Below are 17,642 nucleotides of genomic sequence, written 5' to 3'. Positions count from 1 at the left end.
ATGTTTGAAAGTGATGTCTAATTGAGTGGTAAAGTGATGAATCAGAGTAAGGTTTGATAGGATATACCCAACTCTCATGAGAAGAGAGTAGTGAAGAAAGAGAGAGACACAGAGAGAAAGAGACAGCAAAAAAGACAATGACAGAGAGGTAGGAGGCAGTTTTACCAGGACAGTTGTACAGAGACAGGGCACAGAGAGCACAAGCTAGATCAGAGACAGAGCACAGAGAGCACAAGCTAGAACACAGATGAAGACAGAATGTGTCCGAGGATGAGAAGGGGCCAGAAGAATAGAACAAACAGATTGCTAGAGTTAGTTTAAGGTTAAGAGAGACAGAAGTCAAATGGAATCAGTCAGCCTGGAGAGGAGTTTGAGCCAGAACAGCTGAGTTGAACCAGTCAGCCAGAGTTCAGAAAGAATAAGAAAGGGTGAGTTTATTCAGCAGCAAGAGGCTGAGAGCATTCTAGGCCTAGATAAGATTCTATGAAGGCTAGAAGCTTCCAGGGCTAAGCCTAGGTTAGCAGACAGGGGCAGTAAGCCTCAGAGATGACAATTAGAGCAGGAGAATAAAAATTAATTTTACATAACTTATTGTTTACTATTTTTCTTAAGCTAGGCACAAGCATTTAATCCAGTACTCAGGATTAAATGCAGAAGCAGATGGGTCTCTGAATTCCAGGACAGACTGGTCTAGAGACTTTCTACCAGGAGAGTCAAGGTTACACAGAGAAACCCTGTCTCAAAAAGCCACACCAAAAAGTGTGTCAGTGCATGCAGGTTCCTAATGATGCCAAGAAATTGGCAGTGGGTCCCCTGGTACTCAGATACAGGCAGTTCTAAGCTGCCAAATGTGGGTGTTGGAAACTGAAGCCGGGTCCTCTGCAAGGATAGTAAGTGCTCTGTACTTACTATCTGTACTGAGCCATTTCTCCAGCCCTAAGCTTCAACTTTGAAGCTCAACATTATAGGACCTGCTCAAGTCTGAAGCTGAGAGCAAGTGAGATAGCTCGGTGGGTATTAGTCAGGGCTCTCTGGAGGAACAGAACTGATGGGATGAATTTAAATATAGACCCACAAAGGGGATTTCTTAATGTGGTTTACAGGTTGTAGTCCAGCCAGTCCAACAGTGGCTGTCTCCTGATGGTAAGTCCAAGAATCTAGTGGTTGCTTGATCTACAAGGCTAAGTGTCTTAGCTGGTCTTCAGCATACACCAGAATCCCAAAGAAGGAGGCTCCAGTGCAGCCAAGGAATGGGCTTGCCATCAAGAGGGAGGGCACACAGAGAAAGAGAGCACTTCTTTCTTCCAAGTCCTTTATATAGGTTGCAACCAGAGAGTATGGCCCAGGTTAAAGATGGATCTTCCCACCTCAGAAGATCTGGATTACAAGTGGATCTTCGCCGGGCAGTGGTGGTGCACGCCTTTAATCCCAGCACTTGGGAGGCAGAGGCAGGCGGATTTCTGAGTTTGAGGTGAGCCTGGTCTACAGAGTGAGTTCCAGGACAGCCAGGGCTACACAGAGAAACCCTGTCTCGAAAAAGCAAAAAAAAAAAAAAAAAGTGGATCTTCCCACTTCACATGATTCACATGATTTAATAAAGAAAAACATTCCTCACAAGTGTGTCCAGCCGCTTGAGTTTTAGTTAATTCCAGGTGGAGTCAAGTTAACAACCAAGACTAGCCCACCACACCTGAGAACTTGAGTTCAATCCCCAGGGTCCACATGGGAGGAGAGAATCATTTTGTGTGTTGTGCAAGACCTCCACATGTATTCTGTGGTGCACATATGTGCGAGATCACACACAAATAAACATAATTTTAAACATTGTTAAGGCTGGGTCTGGAGAGTTAGCTCAGTAATTAAAAATAACTCGCTGCTCTTGCAGAAAACCCAAGTTCAGCTCCCAGCACCCACATGGTGGCTGACAACTGGTAGCTCCAGTTCCAGGGGATCCAGTGTCCATGTCTGACCGCCACAAGCTCCTGCACAGACGTGTGCACTTACACACACTCAGGCACACACACACTAAATTCATTTTTAATTGTTAACACAGAGGCCAAGCTAGGACAGTAGGGAACCGAACTCCAGCCTGCAAGAGGTAAATGTCAAATAAGCAACAAGCGGCTCGGGCTGCTAGAGGGGCAGCAAGTGGGCACAGATAAAAAGCTGTGGAGGCTTGCTCAAGAACACAGGTTTCCTGACATTTGCCCACTCTAAGCAGCCACAGGGGAGTCTGACGCCTGGGTTGCATGGGGAGATAATGAGAGCAGTGAGGTCAAAACTGCCTGACTTCCAACCAGATTGACTTAACCCTCCTATACCACCAGGCTGCAGGCAGGGGCATGTCCACTTTCTGGCTTAAATGCTATTTACTATTGACTTCAATCTCTGCTGTTTTATATACCATGGCCATTCAGTTTAAAAAAAAAAAAAAAAAAAAGCAAAGGAAACAAACACTCCCCCCCCAAACCCACCCACAACACACAAAAAGGCACAAAAGAAAAAAATCTCCACTCAGATCTGTTGTTTAAAAAGAAGTCAATAGACCCAGAATCACATATGACACAGATGTTGAATTATCAGACAAGGGCTTTAAAATAATTATAATTAATTTGTTAAAAGGTCTTGTGGAAAGAAGTGAGCAACTTGCATGAACAGATGGGGAATCCTGCAGAGACATACAAAGTATAAGTCAAACGGAAATGCTACAAATAAAAACATGCTGTCTGTGGTAAAAACGCTCCAGCCGGGTTCTCAGCAGCAAGACAGGGCTGAGGAAAGGGCCACTGAACTTGAACACAGGTGAATTACAGCCATCTGAGCTGAAACACAAAGAGGAAACGGGAAGACTGGCGAAAAGCAAACAACCAAGGTACCAAGAGCTGCTCCGAGGGACAACAGCATCCAAGCTATGTTTAGCAGGAGCCCCAGAAGATGAAGAAAAAGTGGGACAGAAGAGATGTTTGACGAGATAGTGAACGAGGATGCGGCGGTGAGGCTGACAAGTGGCAACGGAAAGCATTTCTTCCACAGACTTGGCAATTGAGAGGAAGGGCAGATGGGGGGCAGGAGAGGAGCATGGCAGCCTCTGTCTTGGGATCACCTGTGACTCAGCAGAATGGCGGGGTCTTTTTCCTGCTGTCTGATGGAGTCACAAGATGGAGGAAGATGGAAGATAAAGGCTGGAGAGCAGCATGCTAGAGTAGACTGACAAGATTTCAAAAGAGCATCCCAAAAGTATACATGTGCACAGATAAAATAACACATAATCCTTTCTTCTTTTACAAGATTATTTGACATCCTTGTCGTGTCTCCTGCCGCTGCCACCACCACCACCACAATGGATAAAGACACACCTTGGTGGTACTGTTCTTATGTCAGTCAGGGGCAGAGCAGATGGCAGTCCTTTGTTCATCCTAGCTTGATGCCTGGCTTGGTGGCCAAAGCTGTTTTATGCCTAGGACACATAAAAATCAAATCAATCAAATCCAGGCAGCACACTGTGGAAGGAAGAAGACAGAGACCTATGTCTGCTATATCAGGTGCTGCAGACAGGGAAAGATACCCCAGACCTGCCCTCTGCCCCATGGCACAGGCAGCCACAGATACACAGAGCCCTGCAGCAAGGGAGGAGGAAGACAGACAGGGACCTCTGGACCACTATGCCACCCACAGACCTGCTCTCTCCTGTGTACCTTACAGCTGGGCTGTAGACACCTGCTTGTCTCCACAACATATGGTGCAGACAGAGGATATCACTCAGGGGCCTCCCGGCCATGTGGCTCTCCTGCAGTGGGGGCAACCACATGTGCAAGAATATGGTGAACAGAAAAAAGTCTGTGGCTATTCAGTGGCAGAGGTCAGTGGCAATGTTTGTGGCTCATATTATCATTAGAGAAAATGGGGACATCCCTGGTCTGGGCTGCCACCAGGGACCAAATACATGTCCAGGGGCTGTGCTGAACTGGTCCTGTCCCTCACTGGCTACTGTACTCTGGATAACTGACCCCACCTTTCACCAGCAGCAGCAGTCAGGAGAGCAGGCCCTGCAGCTCACCAGGCAGCTGCTGGCCCTGGTGGCAGGGGTGTGGACAAACCAACCAGAGGTGAAGAAGAGCTGGCCCTGCCACTCCTCTGCCTTGAGGTGGCCTGGGTGGGGTGGGAGTTAGGAGGTGCCCTTCATTTGCCCCCTCACCACTGAAGGCAGTCCAGGAGAGCTGATCCCAGGGTCATGAGAGTGGGTAAGTTAGCCCTGCCCCTCACCAGCTTGCTGCACTTGGGAGAGGGAGGCCCTGCACCTTGCCTGGGCAGCACAGTAGGGCTGGCCTTATATCACTCTGTGGGACCCCATTGTAATCACATCACATCATGTGGGACCCACACTCTAAAAGGATCATTAATAAGTGAAATGTCTTGTTGAGGAGAGGTTCAGATGATCAGATCACTCAAAGAAAGGACAAAGCAGTGAGGACTGTTTTTTCTAAGGCAGGGGATGTAGTTCCATTGACAGAGTGCTTGCCTAGGATGCTTATGGCCTTGGGTTCAAGTCACAGCATCATATGAACTGCATGGTGAACAGCATGGTGGTAAGCGCCTGATTCTACCATGGGGTGGGGAGCGGTAGAGACAGGAAGAGTAGAAAGTTCAAGGTCATTGCTGGCTATATAACAAGTTCAAAGCAGCCTAGGATATGTTCCTTTGTTAGATTTGTATTTGTGTGTGTGTGTGTGTGTGTGTGTGTGTGTGTGTGTGTGTGTGTGTGCCTGTGTATATGCTGTGTGTGTTCAGGTGCCCATGGCAACAAGAAATGGGAGTTGGGTTTCCTGAGCTTGAGTTGTAGATGATTATGAGGAAATAGTCTTAACTACTGTGCCATCTCTCCAGCCCTGCGAGACCATTTCTTAAAGAAAGGAAGAGAGAAAGAAAGAAAGAAAGAAAGAAAGAAAGAAAGAAAGAAAGAAAGAAAGAAAGAGAGAAAGAGAGAAAGAGAGAAAGAAAGAAAAAAGGTTATGGGACCAGAGAGGTAGTTCAGCATTTAAGAGAACTTGCTGCTCTTCCAATTAACCAAAGTTCAGTTCCCAGCACATACATGGTGTCTCACAACCAGGGGATCAGACACCTTCTTGACCTCTAAGTGCAGACATGCACTTGAGAAATGCATACATACATACATATATACATACATATATACACACATACACATGTACACAATACACTTATATACATACATATATACATATATAACTATACAATACACATGAAAAATATGTTTTAAAAATATCTGTGTGTGTGTATATGTGTGTTTGTGCATGTGTGATCATGCCTTGGTGTTAAATGCTCTTACCCACTGAACTATCATGCTGGCCACTTTTCTTCTTATTCTTCCCATTCCTGTCCAATATACTGAAACTTCATCTCCTGGGAGGAGAGGCCAAGAGTAAGTGCTTATGATGAGTTGGGAGTGAAAGAGACTCCAGGAGACGTGCGTATTGGGGTGAACTCCAACTTTACCATTGTTGCCTTAGGAGAAGTTCCCTCTTAAGGTGGTAACTGTCCAACAGGAGGCAGAGCTGGGCCAGCCAGCATCACAGGTCCACATGGGACACCAGCCAGCATCACAGGTCCACATGGGACACCAGCCAGCATCACAGGTCCACATGGGACACCAGAGAGGATGAGACAAAGAGATACCTGGTGGACAAAATAAACTACTGGGTTGGGAATGAAGACCTTATTTATTTCTATTTAACCATTCTTGCTCACTGTTCCCTATTTTACCTTCTGGGACAGGAGAGGCTGAGAGTAGTTCAGATGAACTTGAGGAGAAATAGAATGAAGGGACTTCCCTAGGGTGAGTGAATGAGTGAGTGTGTGTGCGTGTGTGTGTGTGTGTGTGTGTGCATATGCACGTCTGCTCCCTGCCACCTCTCTAGTCTCTGCCTCTTCTCACGTCCTCCCTCACAAACCTATTCCTTATTCTTTTGGTCTGTGACTGTCTCCCCCTAGTTGGCTGTGTTCTCTGTGCCTTCCTTTGTTTCTTTGTCTTTTCTTTCTTTCTTTTTTTTTTTAATTTATTTATTTTAGGTATATGAGTATACCATTGCTATCCTCAGACACACCCTTTACAGATCCCTTTACAGATGGTTGTGAGCCACCATGTGGTTGCTTGGAATTGACCTCTGAGCCATCTCTCCAGCCCCTGTCTTTTCTTTTTAGAAACATATTTAATTTATTAAATATGCATTGGTGACTGTCTACATTCATGTCTGTGTGAGGATGTTGGATCCCCTGAAACTGTAGTCACAGACAAGTTGTGAGCTGCTAACTGGGTGCTTGGAATTGAACCTGGGTCCTCTGGAAGAACAGACAATGTTCTTATCCACTGAGCCATCTCTCCAGCCTCCATTTCTTTTTCTTGCACAACCTCAGATCATTTGGTTTTATTCAGCCTGGTGGCTGGGCTCTTGCTTTCTTGCTTCTTTGTATTCTTTGTGCCTCTAACTACATTCATCTCTGGTTTTGCTGGTGAGTAGATCTGTATTTTTTCTGTCTGTCTTTCTGTCTATCAGTCTTCCTAACAGTCCTGAAACTCCAGAGTTTCTTGTGAGAGGGCTTTTCTGAGAATAGTCCTTGGGGTAGCCACCCAGTGTGCTGGTAGAGATGGCTACAGACGTTTCCAATCCAGCAGTCGTCATGGTAACAGCTAGGGCAGGCCAGGCAGAGGATGTGCGACCACATGGGCTTGACCTTTCTGTGGGTGTCAGGTTTGAGTGGGAGCTAACTGAAGCAAAAATACCAACAAGGGTTCCCTGTAGCCCAGCCCTCGGGGTTTCTCTGGAGGAGGGTGAAGAGAGCAAGCGGTGCCTAGGACAGCTGGCAAGAGAGTGAACAGACACAGAGGTATTGCCCTAACTAAGTATTGCCTAGGGAAACATGGGAGGAGTGGCATGCACACATGCTGGAATGTCCACAGTCCCCAGGTTCATCAACAATTCCTGTTGAGAATTGACCCTTGGAGGACAAGCATTCCTGGAGGCTCAGCTCTCACGCTACCACACCGAATGGCCCTGTGGGTGGATATTTAAGGTCAGTGCTCCACACACAGAGACTCCTAGACTTTTTCAGATCAACTGTCACTTTTTCCATACTGCAAAAACCTTTACGGCTCTGAGGAAAATATGCTAAAATCAAAAGACCCAAATAATTTTTTAAAATAGATATATAAATGCAAAAGTCCAAAGACTTTCAAAGTGAAGGGCATGACTGTTTCCTGTTTAAATTATCTAATATTTATACCAATAAAGACACGGGAGGTATAAACTGAGGTTAAAAAAAAAAAACCTGCTAGCTTAGCAAGGTAACTTTATTTTAATGATATACAAAATACCTATGTACGGGCCTGACTTTACAACTAAACTGCCAGCTCTTTAGAAGTCTCTCTCAATCTGTGTCATTCTAGTGAGCTAGTCTACATTTCTCTTAAGCTTCTCCAAACCCAAGAGGGCTCCTTAGCTCTCTTTCCAAGAAGACTCTTTTACCTGTGTCCTGCCAGCTCTTCTCTGTGGTTTCTGCAAGCCCAAAGAGACTATCCCTTCCACAAAGGCTTTTCTAAGCCAAAAGGGAAAAAGAAAAGGAGCAGAGAATGCCCTCTCTCAAAGGTCCAATTGTTGATAAAAGAAGTTTCAGGCTGGAGAGATGGCTAAGTGGTTAAGAGCACTGCCTGCTCCTCCAGGGGTGTTGAGTTCAATTCCCAGCAACCACATGGTGGCTCACAACCATCTGTAATGAGCTCCAATGCCTTCTTCTGGTGTCTGAAGACAGCAACAGCGTACTCACATATATAAAATATATAAAGAAATCTTTAAAAAAAAAAAAAAAAAAAAAACGTCTCTACCTTCTTCCCACACCAGCAGCGGGCTCCAAGCCAAGTCAGTAGGGGCAAAACTATTTCACCATTATGGTGGAGTAGCTCCAGGCCACCCAGCTGACTTTGCCTCGGGTCATAAAGCAACGACCACAAGACTTCTCCCAAGCAACTTGTCTTTTAAAATAGGCAGGAACTTTCTGTTCTTTAGTATCATTACCCATGGAGGCATTTAGAGGCACACCTAAACTACATCTCCACAGGACACACCTAACTGCATCTGACAATCTGACAAATGCAGGGCTATGTGAGCTTTTATATTTCTATGTACAATAATCAAATATCCCGTACCACATGCTGTTCCTTTCCCAGCTGCCTCCATCTCTCAGGGTTGTTTCTCATGTCTACCAAGTTAAGAGAGAGAGGGACAAGAGCCAAGTTCTCTGACAAGAGACAGGAAATCTAACTGGTTGCATGGTGAGTGTGAAGGAGACTTGAGCTACCCGGCTTCCCCCATCTCTACCAGTGAAGGATTTTTCTTTCTCCTATTGGAGCATTTAGACTTCATAATGAAGCGCCTAAGGTGCCCTGTAGCCCCTGAAGAGGGAGGCATAAGGGACACAAGGCACCTTTTGGTAAGCTCCATGGAGAACACAGATCCCCTGGAGATCTGGGCTGTTAAGTCACAAGCTTTCAGGCACTCACTGCTGTGGAACACAAGACCACGGCACAGCTCTCTCCTCAGACAGCAGTGGGTATTGCACACAGCAGAATAAGAGAAATGGACATTGGGGTACTTACTGCCTTCTTGCCATCCAGTGGCAGGTAATCATTAGGAGGGAACAGAAGGGGACAGCACAACCTACAACCTGAAGTCAGCACACTTCAAAAAAGCCATCAGGAGCCAGTGCGGTCGTGACATAGGACTTTAATCCCAGCACTCAGGAGGCAGAGGCAGGGGGATTTTTGAGTTCAAGGTCAGGCTGGTCTATAGAGCCATAGAGTGAGTTCTAGGACAGCCAGGGCTATACAGAAAAACCCTGTCAGGGTCATGGGTGATGGTTTGGGGGAGCCATCTGAAAGGAGAACAGATTGTGCAGAACTGAGAGTGGCCCTGGAATTACCCAAGTCCCAGCCTTAGTAAGACTACAGCCTTTCTTTCTCTGACTCGAAAGTTGTGAGCCATGGATTTCTGAGAGTTCATTTCTAGTTTTGTCCTTTGAGAACTGACCCTAAATCTTTCTTCCTCTTCTTTTTGTGTCTCCCCTCCTCCCAGAGCTATTTGCAGAAGATAACGCCCCTCAGTAAGGCCTAAGCTTTGGGATACATGCTCAGTTTTGCTCATCCTCTGATGTGCTTGCTTTCCTACAGGTGACAGAACGTGAGCCTGAGCCATGCTTGATTCTCTCCTGTTCAGATCTGCCTAACATCCTTCCTCCAGCCCTGCTTTTCTGTCAAGTCCTCGGCTCATCTCTGACTTGTCCTTCCAGCTCAGCACCCTGGGCTGGGATAGCTTCTCAGAGGTTACGGTAATAAGACTGAGGGGCATCTGCTGGTTACCTGACGGGAGTAAGCAGGGAATGTGGGTCACCCTAGCATTGTTCCTGCCAGCCCGTGGCCTTTGATGACTTCATCAGAGGATCTCCCCATCTCTTTCCCATTGCCTGCTTCAGCCCAAGCCTGTCACACGTGCTGGCTGCTCACTGGCCTAAGACAGGCCACCTTCTGCTTCTCGTTCAATGCCTCTGCTTATTCTATTCCCTTTTCCCCAGACATCTCTCTTTAAGCCTCAATTTTATGCCATGATTGAGTTGCCTTAGCAACTCTGTGACGCGGTGAAACTATGCCTTCGTGACCATCTTGGCAGCCATAGCTGCTTTCACACCTGCCCCTCTATTGGAGGGAGCACTCTGTTGAAAACACAGAGTCAAGTGGACCTGTAGATCTCCAGGGCCCTGATGAGGGTCACTCATTGACATGTTAATGGTGTTGGCCTCCATTAGAGAGACCCCAGGGTCTAAGGTGTGATCCAGAATGGCCTAAACTTCTCAGAGTCGCCAGGCATGCTTGCATGACTGTAAGGATCCAGTGTCTGCACCGTGCCTCCTGGCTCTTCCCAGATCACAGCTTCTTCCTACATTCCTATCCAGTGCCAGGCAGGTTGCAGGGCGGAGACTCCTCCCAGATGATAACACTGTTGACACCCTGCTGGGACAAGGGCAGCAAGTTTCAGACTGGCACACCCCTAGGCAGCTGTCTTCTGAGTTGTCTTTTCACCCCATGGTTTTACCATCCCCCTTGCTGTATCAGGAAGCCCTAGAGAGCAGGCTCTGAGTAGAGAGAGAAGGCAGAGGGCATCCTTACTGTCCTTCCTCCCTCCCCTCCTCTCCGCTGGCTGCAGCTGTGCTGCGTGATGTGGAACTGAGCGCAATCTTAATTACCGCTCAGCCCTACTCATTAGTGCCTCTGGAAGGCAAGGAAGCCCCTAGTCAGGAAGCTCTCAGCTTTGCAAAGACCAGGGCCTCCAGCCCCTGGGCCCCACTAGCCTCACTAGCCCCATATCTAGAGACTCAGTTCTACATGACTTGGGGGCCGGGATGGGGGGAAGGGTGGAGCTGGAGGGAGGGGAGGAGAGGCTTAGCCCCCCTTTTGGGCTCTCACTCAAGCATGCTGAGAATTTCAGGGACAGCATATGGTGAATCTCCACTGTGATCAGAGAGAGATGAACAAATGATTAAATAAACCGAAAGCACTCGAAGCCGGAACACTGATGACTTACCTGCCTCCGAGGGACATAAGCGTGGAGCCTGGTGCGTTCAACATGCCTTTTTATTTTTTATTTTTCCTATTGTGCAGTGAAATGACTGAGCAAAAGGAAGCTAAACAGAGGAGGAGAGAAGAATGGGCCCTGGAAATTATAAACTCATAGGTCCAATTTCAATATCTAGCAAACATCCTTCACAGAAAGCAACTTGTAAACACCCTTGAAGACCAAATGAGATAATGTGATTGAAATCACTTTTTGAACTATAAAGGGCTCTAGAAACATAAGATGTTATTCTGTAATATTTCTGCTCGGTGCTGACTACGAGACAGATGCTGCGGGGAGCCTGAAGATTTATGATAATGGCTCATCACCCACAAGGTACTCACACAATTTGAGCTGTTTCATTTAATTAGTCGTTGCCTCACATGCAGACTACTGCTGAAGCAGTCTAAGTGGTCTCCCCACCTCTGCCTTCTCTCCTGCTCCATTCATCTTGCATGGCACTGCCTGGTAAATCTTCCTGATGCATGGCTGTGATCATACCTATAAGGTTTCTCTTGCTGACTGCACAGAGCCAGGAGCCCTTGGCTTAGCAGTCCAGAGTCTTCTTGATCTGACCCTTAGGACTTCCTCCACCCCATTTCTCTTCTCTTGTGGCAGCTGGAAGATCAAATCACTTACCCTAGGCCACATAGACACCAAGCGGCAGATGACAAAACCAAGCCCTCACACCCAGGTGCCTGATTCTGAGCCCATCCTTCTTTCTGGCATGTCACCTTCTGACTTTGATATTGTAAAAGTCCATATTTGTGTCTCACTAAAATTCATATGTTTGAATGCTAATCTCATTGTGATGGTGTTCCAAAGTAATTTACTTCAGGGAAGTAATTAGTGGTGAGTCTGGAGCTGTTGTTATAAATGGGATTAGTGAGTGCCCTGTAAGAGCAGGCCTGAGGACCAGCTATCTCTCTCTTTACCATGAGAGGATAGAATAAGAAAATAACAATCTGAAGCCCAGAAGGCAGCCTTCCCAGAGTCTGTCTCTGTTCTACACTAATCTCAGACTTCTAGCCTCCAGAACCAGGTGGAAAAAACCTAATTGTTTAAGCCTCCAGTTTATGGTGTTTTGTTATAACAGTCAGAACAGACTAAACCAAATGGACAGAGCTGCCACAGAGATCTTCCCACAAAGACCTTTCCTCAGAAAAATTTCCTAAGGACCAGTTGCTGGGCATGGGATTACTTGATCTGAAGGTAGAGATTTTTTTCCTTACCATACTGGGAACCAAACCTGGGACCTCAGACATGCTAGACAATGCATTGAGCTGCACACACAGTCTCAGCATTAATATTTTTAATGGCTAGATAAATTGTCATAATGCTTCACACAAAGGCTGATTTCCATTTTAGCCAGTTTATGCAAACTTCATGAGACTCTCTGCCCTGCTGGCAGTCAGCTTCCCGTGAATTGCTAATTGAATAAAGGTTTTCTTCTCATTTCTTCCACTGTTGAGGTGAGGCATTTTCTTTATTCTTTTTTATTTTTATTGTTGTGGTGCTGGGAATTAAACTAGGTCTCTGAGGATGACAGGAAAATGCTTTGCCACTGAGCCACTGTCTCCAGCCCTGAGGTGGAGTATTTTTCATGTGTTAGTGTACTCTTTGTCTTTTGTGATTTATAGCTTTGTCACTAAATTCCTTACATTCGGAAGCTTTGGCTTCAGAGAAGAAAAGGCAATCTTGAGTTGATACAGTGAAGTCACAGATAAGATCGTCTATACAAGTTCAATCTCAAGTAAATCTTGAAGACTGGAGAAATGGCTCAGCAGTTAGGAGGGCTTGGTGCTCTTGCTCACCTGAGTTCAGTTCCCAGCATGGACATTAGATGAAGTACAACCACCAATAACTCCAGTTCTAGGGGATCTGATCCTGTCTCCTGGCCTTAGTGGGTACCAGCATGTACATACCCCACACGGAGATACATAAATCATTATTTTTAAAACTTTTGAAAGGCTGAGGTGTGCTCAGTGGTAGAGTGCCTGCCTACCATACTTTAAGCCCTGGTTTCAATCCCCAGGACTAAAAATATAATAAAATGATAATTTAAAGAAAGTGAAGCCAAGCATTGGCAGCAGTGGCAATATGCCTTTAACCTCAGCACTCTCCGTGAGTCTGGGGCCAACCTAGTGAGTTCCAGGACAGTCAGAGCTACATAGTGACACTGTCTTTTAAAAACAGAAAGAAAGGGGAGAAAGAAAAGAAAGGAAAGGAAAAGAAAAGAGAAAAAAGAAAAAGTAAGAGTGAGGAAAAGTAGCATCTTCAAATACTAGTCTATCCTTAAAAGAACTTGGGCAGACAGCATCCTAGTGTCAGATAACAAACACTTCCCCACCCTGCCAGCATGCCTCAGCACAGGATTCTGTGCTGTCAGAGGAAAATTTCTGACTCTACAGTGAAATAGTGATACTTATTTTCTTACATGGCGTTAAAGTATTTTTTCTTTCTACTTTTTTTTTTTTTTTTTAATCTTGGTAATACCGGAGATCAAACCTAAGACCTTGTACATGCCAGGTGAGCATCCTGTCACTGAGTTATGTCTGCAGCCTCCCCCTACAATTTTGTTATTTGACTAAAGGTGGAATGTCTCCTGCATTCTCTGTGTTCCAGGCACTTTGTTTCTCTCCCTGGTGACAGAAGATACTACAAATCCCCAGTGAAGCCTCCCAGGGATATTGCAGGCATCTGCGTACCTCTATATGTGCTTCTGAGAGACACAGCATGTTCTATGTCCAACCCCTTCTTTGTTATCTTGGAGCCGTTTCCACTGGCTGCAGCACTGTGCAGCTGTGTTCCACTCTGAGGGAACCCAATGAACAAAATTCCAATTCACATCTACAAAACAAACTTGCAAAGACATACTTACTTCACACATGGAATCTTCATTTCCCTAGAATATTTTAAGTGTTAAGCTACTTTCACATGTCTCCATTGTCATTCATTTAACTAAAATGATGTTTCTACATTTATGACAGTAACAGTTCATGAAAGAAAAGGCCACTTAAGCTGGAAATGATTTATCAGTGAGTCAGTTGTTAAATATTATACTTCAGTCAAAATGATGTATACTGGCCTGGTGAGAAAGAGTGAATGAATGTTTTAAGAGTTTCTTTTGGGGCTGGCTAGGGTCTAAAAATGTTTGCCATGTGAACCTGATGACCCAAGATTGATCTGCAGAACATATGTTTTTGGTTTTTTTTTTTTTTAAAGAAAGAAAGAAGAGGGGGCTGGAGAGATGGTTCAGCAGTTAAGAGCATTGACTGCTCTTCCAGAGGACCAGGGTTCAGTGCACAGCATCGGTATGGTGACTCAGACCCATCTGTAACTCCAGTTCCAAGCAATCTGGAGTCTTCTTCTGGCCCCATCTGGGATGTAGCACACATACATAGACTCTAATAAACAATCACATACATAAAATAAAAATACACCTTTTAAAAAATAAAAGATGTGATAGAGTGCATTTTTAATCCTAAGGGAAGATGGGAGGCAGAAAGAGGGCTGGCTGGAGGCTTGAAGGCCAGCTAGCAAGGCAGAGAGACATAGGCTCTTCCTCAACAAGGAGAAGGAAAGGACCAACTCCAGAAAGTCGCCTTCTAACCTCCACCCACCCACAGGTATACACATACATTCTCTCTCTCTCTCTCTCTCTCTCTCTCTCTCTCTCTCTCTCTCTCTCTCTCTCACACACACACACACACACACACACACACACACACACTTGCCTTTTAAAAAGTTTCTCATGTAATTGTTGTTTATTTTTGTTTTTGTTTTGAGACAGGATTTTCCTATGTAGCCCAGGCTAGACTCAACCCCCCAGTCCTCCTGCTTACACCTCTCAAGGGCTGGGCTTTCTAGGCCTGAGCCTATAAACTGGATCTAATTCTTGTATGGACGTGTGGGTGTGTATACATACCTGGAGGTCAGAGGCTGATGTTGAGGATCAACTCTCTGCTATGTTGTTCTTGACATGCTCTCTCACTGAACCCAGAATTTACATCTTCAGGCCAGTCCTGGTGACACACGCCTTTAATCCTAGCACTCAGGAGACAGAAGCAGGTAGGTCTATCTAAGCGATTTTAAGGGCATCTTGGTCTATACAGTGAGTTCCAGGACAGCTTGAGCTACATAGTGGGATTCTATCTTTAAACCAAAACAAGACAAAACAAAAATAAAGGTAAAACCAACCAACCAAACAAAACCACCTTACAGACTCAGAAATATGGGCTATCCTACAAGCCCCAAGTGCCCCCTGTGTCTTCCCAGGGCTGGGCTTTTTATGTGAATCCTGGAGATCCATGCTCAGATCTTCATACTTATGCAAGCATGTTGCTGACTGACTTATCCCCACAGTCACTAATTTTTGAAAATGTCAGTGTATTACTTCTGCTAGTTTAATTTGAAATTTGTTCAACAAATATCAGAAGTTTAGTATATAAAGGGATGGACTTTCCATATTGGTTATATGAGATATACAACCCAGAGTCTTTTGGACTGCTGGGGTTGTCTAGTATCTTAGTTATGGTTCTATTGCTATGATGAGACATCATGAGCATTACAGAAGAAGTCATTTATTTGGGCTTACAGTTTCAGAGGGTTAGAGTCCATGACCACCATGGTGAGAAGCATGGAAGCAGGCAGGCAGGCAGGTATGATGCTGGAGAAGTAGCTGAGACCTTACATCTGGATTCTGCCCAAGTCTCAGGGGGGTGCGGGGAAGCCGGGCTGTGGTGGCACACGCCTTTAATCCCAGCACTTGGGAGGCAGAGGCAGGGGGATTCCCAAACAGTTCCACCAACTCATATGTTTGTATGACGGCCATTTTAACCATCACAGCCAGCTTAACAAATCTTGTATCCCAGCATGGGACATGACTTTTAACCTGAATCACATTAAAAGGGGTATGCTCTAGATTTATTGGAAATGTTCCAGGGGCTCATTTATTTGCAGCACTCCAGAGGCAAAGGTATGTGGATCTCTGTAAGTCTGAGGCTAGCCTAGTCTATACAGCGAGTTCCAGAACAGTCAGGACTACATAGAGAGACCCTGTCTCCCACCCCTCCCAAAAAGAAAGAAAGAAAAACAAAGAAGAAAAGAAGAAAAGAAAATATTTCAGGGGCTTGGTGAATGGCTTGGTGGTTAAGAACACTGGCTTCATATAAGGGGAGTGTTGTTTTGTTCCTTTTAAAATATCTTCACTTATTTTTACTGCATGAATGTCTGTTCACCATGTGTGTGTGTGCCTAGTCCCAGAGGAGGTCAGAAGAGGACATGAGATCCCCTGGAACTGGAGAACAGCCAAGTGTGAATCATGGTGTGGGTGCTGGGAACTGAACTCAGGTCCACCACAAGAGCAACCAGTGCTCTTAGCCTTTGAGCCACCCTGCTCCTGAGGGAAGGTTTTTTTAAAATTTATTCTTTGAGAATTTCATACAATATATTTTAATCATATTCTTTCTTCACCTCAAATCCTACCAGATCCTCCCTTAATTCCCTACCCACTAAATTTCATGTTTCTGTCTCTGTGTGTCTCTCTCTGTCTCTGTCTCTGTCTCTCTCTCTCTTTCTTAAAAGTAATAAACATAGAGGATATGGAGCCTGAACCAGCCATCTTCTGTGACCAGGCAAGGCTTCCAGTGGTGGGAAAGATAAATAGATAGACAGACAGACAGACAGATAGATAGATAAGACCACAAAATACAGGATCACCTGGCACAGTGGTCCATGCCCTTAGTCCCAACCCTAGAGAGTCAGAGGTAAGAGGAGCTCTGTGAATTTGAGGCCAGCCTGGTCTGCATGGTGAGTTCCAGGATGTCTAGAATCACATAGTAAGAGCCTGTCTCAAAACAAAGAAACAAACAAACAAAAACCATAGAGTCCAGTTTGTGTTGGCTGACTACTCCTGAGCACAGGGCCTGCTCTGGTGTGTGTTAATATACCTACTGTTACTCCATTGAGGAAAACTGATTTTCCCTCTCACGGTAGCAATCAGTTGTGAATAGCTTCCTAATTAGGGGTGGGGACTTTATACCTATGGGGGGGGGGGCAGTTCTTACAAGAACTGATTTATAATTAAGAGGAGACAAGGACCTAGGCAGGTCAGATGATGTGGGTGGGTATGTGGGTAGCTTCTCAGATTTAGAGAAATCAGGCAGAAGCCACTTGGTATTTCCTAAGGAAGAGTCATAACCCAGTGAAAGCCCTGGGTGCCTGTTTAAAGCTGAAAGGAAGAGTGTCAGAGAGGGTCATCTCTGAGGACTTCACGATGCCCTGTGGCCTCTCCTGGAAGGCATGGCAAGGTGTAACTTAGAATAGCAACAGCAAAATGTAAAAGACTTACTGTGGTTTGAGGAGGAACAGGCCTTTTCCAATGTGCCCGGACAAAGTCTACGTGATTGCAGTATATACAGTCAAGATAGCTTTCCCTGGGCAGGTAAAGCAAAGAGCATTCTTTGAGAAGCAAAGGTCAAGCCAGCCTTCTCCAGGCTCTCAGAGGTGACCCAAATCCTAACCAGTCTCTCATCCTTCTCCAAGGATATTCAGAATGATTCCTAGAGGTGACTGTAGCAAGCCAAGACGCTGCCAGGGAAGAGCCAGACTAGCAGCTCAGGAGCCGAGGCCAAGATCACAGGGAGACTGGACAAGAGGGAAGACTGGAAGATCTTGAATTTAGCAGGCAAGACTTCCTTCTTAAAGCCCTTTAGATTGGTACAAGGACAGATGACATCATGTTTGGTTTTTACAACAGTCTTGACAAGTGTGGTGATTTGAATAGGTTAGTTCCCCATAGACTCATGTGTTTGGATGCTTGGCCCATGGGGAGTGGTGATATTAGATGTGGCTTTGTTGGAGTAGGTGTAACCTTGTAGAGGAAGTGTGTCATTGTGAGGGTGGGCTTTGAGGTCTCTATGCTCGGTGTGGAATCAGAGCCTCCTGCTGCTTGCCTTCAGAAGACAG

At 45.6% G+C, this 17,642-nt stretch overlaps 1 non-coding gene across 1 annotated transcript; it reads left to right on the top strand.

Annotated features, from left to right (window-relative positions):
- Positions 1-3,330: 3,330 nt before the first annotated feature.
- Positions 3,331-3,470, top strand: LOC117704762 (small nucleolar RNA SNORA48). Its single transcript, XR_004606294.1, has one exon. It is a non-coding gene; the product is annotated as a small nucleolar RNA SNORA48 (small nucleolar RNA).
- Positions 3,471-17,642: the final 14,172 nt, after the last annotated feature.

The sequence above is a fragment of the Arvicanthis niloticus genome, chromosome 2, assembly GCF_011762505.2.
Source record: "Arvicanthis niloticus isolate mArvNil1 chromosome 2, mArvNil1.pat.X, whole genome shotgun sequence".
NCBI lineage: Eukaryota > Metazoa > Chordata > Mammalia > Rodentia > Muridae > Arvicanthis > Arvicanthis niloticus.
This window is presented reverse-complemented; position numbering and strand designations above follow the sequence as displayed.